This window comes from Mus musculus, chromosome 5 (assembly GCF_000001635.26).
Source record: "Mus musculus strain C57BL/6J chromosome 5, GRCm38.p6 C57BL/6J".
NCBI classification, from domain to species: Eukaryota; Metazoa; Chordata; class Mammalia; order Rodentia; family Muridae; genus Mus; species Mus musculus.
In genome coordinates, this window is record NC_000071.6 from 138859752 (window position 1) to 138868172 (window position 8421).

At 50.0% G+C, this 8421-nt stretch overlaps 1 pseudogene; it reads left to right on the forward strand.

The window, feature by feature from the left end:
- The first annotated feature begins 3294 nt into the window (after positions 1–3294).
- Gm31891 overlaps positions 3295–8421 on the forward strand; it is a 47559-nt pseudogene continuing 42432 nt past the window's right edge.

Here is an 8421-nt window from a genome sequence, read left to right on the forward strand (position 1 = left end):
CTTCCAGAGAGATCCTTAAGCACACCTGCAGACTCCTTGTATGCCTGGGAAGGGGGCATGCCCAGCCCCCACCTGGCACTTCTCTTCTCTGGTGGCTGGAGGATATACTGCCTACACACCTGTTCCCGTCAACATGCACCTACAGGCACACAGGTCCACACTTCACAGCTGTCTATGTTCGTCTGTGTGGAGACAGATAGGCTCTCTCTGTTCCCCCGAGAAGAGAGTTGCACGTGAGTTATGTGTTTGGGAAGGAAATTGTGGAAGCATTGTCAGGGGGTGAGCCAGAACCCAGAAGCAAAGGACAGAAGTAGCCAGGGTGCTGTGTCAATCCATGGGCGACCTGGCTGGTTTTATGTCAACTTGACAGAAGCTAGAGGCGTTGGGAAAGAAGGATCTCACTTGAGAAAATGGCTCTGCAAGATTTGCCTGTGGGCAAGTCTATAGTGCATTTTCTAGATTACGGATCGCTGTGAAGGCAGAGGCAGCTCACGGTGGGCAGTGTCGTGCCTGGGTAGGTGATCTGATCTGTATGAGAAGGCAGCCTGAGCTACCTACAAGGGCATTCCAGCAAATAGCATCCTTCCATGGTCCCTACTTTAATTCCTGCCTTGACTTCTCTCAGTGATGAAGAGTGAGGGGCTGTAAGGTGGAATAAACCCTTCCAGTAACAGAAACCTTGACTGAGACAGTGGGGGACCCCAGAGAGGTCACAGAGGATTTGAGGAGGCAAATCTTAGTTATGTTATCACAATGGAGGATGGCTCCAAATGCACACAGACCCCAGCTCTTCTGAGCCCTAGCCTTACGGACCTGTGCATCTATCTCACCATATGAGTCTCTGGTGTGGATATACCAAAATAGATGTGTGAACACATATGCACCATTAGGCACACGTTCCCAGGCTGTGGGTTTCGACAGCCTGTGACACGACAGGAGAGGGTTCCACGTGGTTGAGGCTTCCTCGTCCCCATCACTTTTGGGAATGGGTGCTGTGCCCTCTGGGAGCTGTCACGGGGAAGGAAGACCTGCAGATGCTGCTGGAGGGGCAATGCCCCTTTAATGTCTCTCCCGAAACCTCATCTCCAAGGATAGCATCAAAACCAAGACACATAAGAAGGGAGAAATGGAAAACAGCTGGCAGTAAGACAGTTTGACTCTTTATAATTCTCAAAAAGTGATGGACATAGTGGCCCAGGTAAGTTTCTAGGCAACATTATTTTCGGTACTGGGTATTAATGGCAAAAGGATTAATACAAGCTAAGCAATTAGATGGAGGAGGCACCTAGAAAAGCAGGTGCAAAGGTCCCTTGTGTTTCAGACATCCACATCCAAGGGCTGCAGGAGTAGGTGTGGAGTGGGAGGGTTGGCTTAGCCCTTCCGTGTGTTCCTGGGATACCCCCATCTTCCAGGAAGGTCCTGGGGCTAGTTTGGATGCTGTCACGACTCTGCTAGTGCCAAGAGACCCAGGGCTTCTCCTACACAGGGCCTGACTAGAGCTGCCCCATGCTGTCTGCACACTGATCACATTGCCAGCAGGTACTCAGGGCATGGGCACCCTGTGACTCATAGTCCCAGGTTTCTAAGGAGTCTTGTGTCCTGATGCCACAGCAAGACATGGGTTCTTTGAGTCTATGGGAACTTGATGGGCAGTGACCTCAGCCAAGGTCAGAGGGAAGATGAGAAGCTTCTAGGCCCATCCATAGTCAAGGAAACTGAGGTTCCCTGAGTTATCTAGAGTCCTAGGGACACACAGGGTCAGGAATGGAACAGCGGGTCTTCCAACTCATCCTCACGTCTTCCCAGGTCTAGGATCACTACAGAGTTTATTCTTCATGGACAGAGGACAGGGTATAGCCTGAGGATACCCATTGGAGCCATAACTTCCATCATACCTAGTACCTTAAAGCCTCCAGTTTCTCCTCTACTATGGGAAAAATGGTTGTAGAGCTTTGTCATGAGTCACAGCACCCTGCCTCTGGCTCAGCAGAACGTATAGCACCATGTGAGGATAGTGAGTTTTCTAAGGCTCATCCATGGTTCCAGGAGTCCAGGGCATACTCTGGGAGTCTGAGAGTGTTCTGGAAGTGCTGGCACAAATGATCATGAATTAGGATCAATGAAGTGCTCCTGAAGGTCTGGTGCCTCCTGAGGCCAACAGAAATCCAGCCCCACTCCTGTGTCTGTTGCTGCCTATGGTGCTTGGCATTCCTCAGTGTGGGCACATAGCCTGGCTATGTCCCCTTTTGACATGGCCATTCTGTTCACTCTTCTGATTAGAATTCTTGTCATTAAACTTAAGGCTGACTTATTATGCTAGAGAAGGTGATTCAGTTGCCAGAGTGCTTATCTAACGTGCGCAAAGCCTTGTTCAAGCTGTGTTCAGCCTCCTGTTCTACAAAAACCGATGGTTTTGCCTGTAAGCCCAATGCTTGGAGGATGGGTCAGGAGGATCAGGAATTTGAGGTCATCTTTGCCTGCGTAGTGAGTTGGAGATCAGTCATGTCTACATGAGAGACTGTCTCAAACAACAAAGACAATACCAAAATGAAGGCTTGAATCTAAAACCAGGACTTTAACTAATGTCATCAGGAGAGACCCTGTTTCCTAAGAGGTCACATTCTCATGGACAGGAATTGGGGATGCTTATCAATAGAGCATTAGCTAATTCTATCTAGGCAGAGGGCTTGGAAAGACACCAGAATCCCATGCTGAGCTTTAGGGACACAAAGCAGGGTGAACCACCACAGAGTCCAGAGAGTAACGAGATAAAGACTCCTGACTGTACTCCCAGGGTCAGCTTGCAGTGAGGGTCCCTGTCTTAGTCAGCCTTAGCTGTCATCTTGACATGGTCTGGAATCACTCGAGAAGAATGCCAGTTGAGTAACTATCTTAATAAGCTGGCCTGTGCACACGACTGTGGGTTAATGTGATGTAGTAGTGTAATGTTAATGTGTCTTAGTTGGTGTAGGAGGGCCCACCCCACTGTGGGCGGCACCACTTCCTAGGCAGGTGGCCATAGGCTGTATAAAAACACTAATAAGAGCAAACCAACAAGCAGTGTTCTTCCATTGTTTCTGCCTCCAGGTCCCTTACTTGACTTCTCTCAGTGATGGATTGTGACCTGGAAGTCTGAGCCAAATAAACTCTCTCCTGCCTATCTTGCTTTGGTCATGGTGTTTGTCACAGTAACAGAACACAAACTTGAAAAGTTTCCAGCATTATGTCCCTGCCCATTGGGCACCCCCAGCTCTGGATCGCTTCGAAGCAAATCAGACACCCTGAACACAAACCATGTCCACCAGGTGAGGCTACACCCATTTCCTCTAGCTCCCTTCCCCCAGCATGTCAGCCCAATAGTTCAGGGCTGAAGAGAAAGGAGACATGTGGGTTCTGCCTGGGTACTGCATAGCTGTCAGAAGAGACCCTAGGACATTCCTATAACTCCCCAATCTGGAAAGGCTCTGGTCAGTGTGGCCAGATAAACAGACAGACTGTCTGATAGGTCCTCATTGTGTGTCCTCAGCTTTGTCATAGACTCAAGGTTGCCCAAGGAAATGAGACCCGCTTCTACCTACTGACCTACAACAAGCTTGGACAGGGCAGTATGGGGTTTGTTGTGAGTCCTCAGGGTTCAGGGGAACATCCTCTTTGCTCTTGCCTGTTCTAGTGACCCCTCCTCAACTTTTTCAGTCATCAAATGATATCTTGAAGAACCCTAGCCCCCAGAGCAGGACTTGGTCACTACACTATGGTTCCTGCTTCAAAGGGTAATCTGCCCACTGTCCTCCCACAGGTGCCATGGTGTGGCTATTTCTGTGTTCTACCACAGCTTCCTCCCCCCAGGTGCCTGTAGCTATACATAATAAAGACCTTGCTCCACTGATGCCCAGAGCTCTGACCCTTCCCAGGCTCCTTGTTTACCAGCAGGAAAACAGGCCCAGCAGGCGGGTGGGGTGCAGGCCGTCCCTGGCCCCAGCTGTGGAGCAGCTGAGCTCACTGGAAACCAGCTAGGGACCTGAATGCCACTCTTGTCTGCTGGCCTGGTCAACAGCCTCTGTGGCTGCCCAGAGTCTCTATTGACTCAAGATAAGTTCCGGGGGCCCAGAGAACTCACTGTTTGGCCCAGTGTCCAGGCAGAGACAGCTGGGCCTGCTGAGTCCCATGCTGGGACCTAGTGGCCGGTATTGCCAGCTCTGCAAACACGCAGCTGGTCATACACTGTGTCCCTCATGGCAACACCTATCAGCTTCTTGTGGCAATGCCAGCCATGAGGTGGGTCACATGCCCTTAGAGCTCTGTCCAGAGCAGGTGTTGGAATGACGTAATATCTTGCCAGAGATGACTTGGTCTTCCGACTCTCACCAATATTTACATTCTCAGCTGTGCAGAAAATCTAATCAGACTTCCAGTGACACCTGCCAGGTTATGCCATATTGTTCCCTGGCTTTAGGCTTCTGGAGGCCTAGTAATCTGACAGGGGGTGGGGGGACCTGGGGGGAGTATGGGGGAAGACTAGGGCACAGCAGTAGGGACTCAGGGAGGAAACACAAGGCAAGATGGGCAGGCAGATGCAGCTCCAGCTTGCAGCCCCCAGAGGCCCTGGGGCTCCATCCACTCTGTCCAGAGCTAAACCAGGGCACATGTCCAACTTACTGAGGCTTGGATCAGAGACCAGCAAAAAAGAAAGGGGTATGAGGAAGTACTTTCTAGAAATTTCTTTCAGGAAAAATAGCAGGCCCCACCATCTAGAGCCTATGCAGCAACTGAATATGGTTTAGCAATTGCTGAACCAACTTGTCCCAGGTGAATGAATGAGTATCCAGGATGACCACAGGTGAGCACCCAGTATGAGCACAGGTGAGCACCCAGTATGACCACAGATGAGTGCCCAGTACAAAGGTTTTCTGAAAGGTCTTTATCCCCAAGGCCTCCACCCCTTGCTAAGGGAGGCTTTCTTGCTCTGCTCTGTCTGCTTGCCTCCCTTGAGCACAAACAACGGACAGAGTCACACAGACAAGGACCCTTGTGGGCTGTGTCTTCCTCAGAGACCCAGCATGGTCAATCCCATCAGCACACCTACAGTGGGCCAGAGCCTCTGAGGAACTATCTGGGGTTCCATTGGCCATTAGGAACTGGAGATAAAGCCCATCTATGTCAGAACAAATAAGGCGCTGAAACCAGAGAAGCCTGAAGAGAAGATAAACCCAGCATTCATGCGCAGCAGGGAGAGACTGTGTGTCCCCTACTTCCCGCATCCACAGTCCCAGCCCAGCAGAAACAAAGAGAACAGAGCCAGCCACGTTAATCATTACTGCTCAGCCCAGGGTGAGGAGAGCGGGCCTTTATTTGGAGGAGGAAAGGAGGCTCCACCTACCAGCCCCATGTGGTCCTCAAACCCTGGCCCTGTGCTGGCTCCTGAAACAGAAATACCCCTGCCCTGCACGCTCATAGCTGGCAACTCCACTGCACAAAGAACACTGCTCTAAGTCCTAAGGCCTACCCTCTCTGTGTGGTTACGGGGCAGCCCACCCAGGTAAGGAAGACACAAACTGATTGACTTGGTAGCATCATCCAAAGTTGAAGAATGGTGCTGTAGGTTTGCCCTGGATAGCAGCTGTTCTTGACCTGTCCTCGCCAAAGAAGCTACCATGCCACTGGGGCTTTCTGAATCCTGGGAGATCCAAAGTCATGTGATGCCATCCCCAAAACCTCCAGCAGCCATCAGAGGTGTGCAGCCTGTGCCAAAAGCCAGGCAGCAGGCTACAGCTGGCAGTCTCGATCTGGTCCCCTGCCCAGGCTTGAATGACTAAAGCCCAGAGTGAGGGCAGTACCTTCTCAGGAGCAGGGGAGAGCAGGAGAGAGGCTTCCCTCTGTCCTAGGAAACTGAGTCGGTAGAGTCTTCAGAGAGAAGAACTGAGGGACAGCTGACAGGATCCAGGAGGGCAGAGGTTCCTGCCTGGTGAGGGGCACCAGGGCTACAGGGAGTTGAGAGGCACTTTGTAGAGCAGCTGTGAAGACTAGCTCTGGACATGCGGTGCCTGTGGTCTACCCTGATGCAACTGCTGTTTGAGATGAAATAGACAGATTTCTGGGGAGATAGGGGTATGGCTGACCAGACTCAACAGAGGGAAGCTGGGAACACTGATAACGATGTAGAAATTCCTTTCCACCTAAACAAGGCACAAGGTCACAGGGCAGCAAGGGTGGGACCAGGCTCTCCATGAGAGAAGCAAAACCAGCAAGAGGCAGAGCCTTGTCGCTCCTGGAGACTGTGAGTATGTGCTTTCACATGCATCTGTGTGCGTGTATGTGTGCTTATGCACATGTGTCTGAATGAACACATGTGTGTGCTATGCCCATATCTATGCTTTCACATACATATACCTATATGCACACACACATGTACACTTGCTTGTGTACATGTCTGTGTCCATACACATGTTATCTGCATACATACACATGTGTGCTTGTATACATCAGTGCGTTTGTACACTTGCATATGCATACATATATGTGTTGTGTACACATCTGCATCCCACACACACATTTGCCTACACACAGGTGTATTTATGAACATATGTCTGTGTGTAAACATGTGTGTATGTATTGCTGCCCTAAGAAACTCTTTTCACCCCGCAGAAGCCATCCTGGGTTAGCTGTCTAACCGTGAAGTTAAATGCGTCTCAGTTAATTTGTTTTTCATTTGAAGGAAACTTAAGTTCACAGGGATAATTACTCTTTCATTTTAATTTCATGATGAAGTTATTTTCTGTGCCTCCTCTCCACAAAACAAGATCTCACTATGTAGCCCTAACTGGCATGGGATTCACTATGTAGACCAGACAGGCCTCTGCCTCCCGAGTGCTGAGATTAAACTTATTTATTTGTTTGTTTGTTTATTTATTTACTATCCCAATCACAGCCCCCCTCCCTCCTCGCCTCTCAGTTCCACTCTCACATTCCCCTTCTTCCATCCTCTCCTCCTTTTCTCCTCAGAGAAGGGCACACACCCCCACCATGGGTGCCAACCCACCCTGGCACATTAAGTTGCAGGAGGACTAAAGTGTATCTGGCTCTCCTATTGAGGCCAGATGAGGCAGCCCAGCTAAGAAAAGGAGTCCCAAAGGCAGGCAACAGGACCAGAGTCCGCTCCTGCTCCAATTGTTAGAGGACCCATAAACCATCACGGCTCCCCTATACATAGGTAGCAGGTGTGCAGCCGATGGTTTGTATATGCTCTACCTAGGAAGTGGAACTATTAGAAGGTGTGGCCCTGTTGGAGTAGGTGTGTCACTGTGGGTGTGGGCTTTAAGACTCTCATCCTAGCTGCCTGGAAGCTAGTATTCTGCTAGCACCTTTCTGATGAAGATGTAGAACTCTCAGCTTCTCCTGTCCCATGCCCGCCTGGACGCTGCTATGCTCCCGCCTTGATGATAATGGACTGAAACTCTGAAACTGTAAGACAGCCCCAATTAAATGTTGTCCTTTATAAGAGTTGCCTTGGTCATGGTGTCTGTTCACAGCACTAAAACCCTAACTAAGACAGGGGTCTAGGTCCAGGCCAGGCATGTTCTTTGGTTAGTTAGATTCAGGCTCTGTGAGCCCCCATGAGCCCAGGTTAGTCTTCTTATAGTGTCTTTGACTCCTCTGGCTATGATTAAATTTCTGATTGCCTCTCTGGCTGGGATCAGTTTTCATGATTATTCTCATACTGGGGACCTCCAGGGACCAAGGGCATGATTCACTCTGTCCCCTTCGCTCATTCACATCTTTATTTTGTAGTCACCAACCCCTAGTTTTCCTGGTAAAATTGTGCACAGTTAATTGCTTTACCACCCAGAGAAAAGTTTGTCTTCCATTAGCCTGAGTTCAACTTGTCCTTTTTTGGTGTGGATAATATCAAATAAGAACTATATAAAAGACTACCATTTTCTGTTATTGATTTCCACCTCCCACCTTGTCTTGACTTGATTTTATTTTGTCTTCCAGCTGACTCTGGAAGTATCATGAACTATCTGAAGGGGACTGAGCAAAGAGAGGAGAGGAAGAGAGGGGACAAGGGTTGGGGGTAGTGCCTAGATAGTATAGATCTAGGATGGCAGAAAGAGGCAGGTTCCAGAGCCCCTGAGCTCAAACTGGATCCTCAATGGTTTCTCAGGCCAAATAGGAGTCCCCTCAGAGACCAGAACGGGGCTAGGAGGAGAGCAGCCATGCACACTCAGAATTAGTGACCAGAACTCATCAGATACAGCTGTACCCACATGCCACAGAGCCATGGGGCCAAAGCCATCCTTTCTGGGAACACAGCAGCCTGAGCTAGCACACAGGGCAATGCCTAGGGAAGGTCCTGCAGGCCCTCCGAATGTTTCCCCGTCACAAGAAGTTCAGGTCTTGGTGAACTCCACTCCTGTCCCCAGG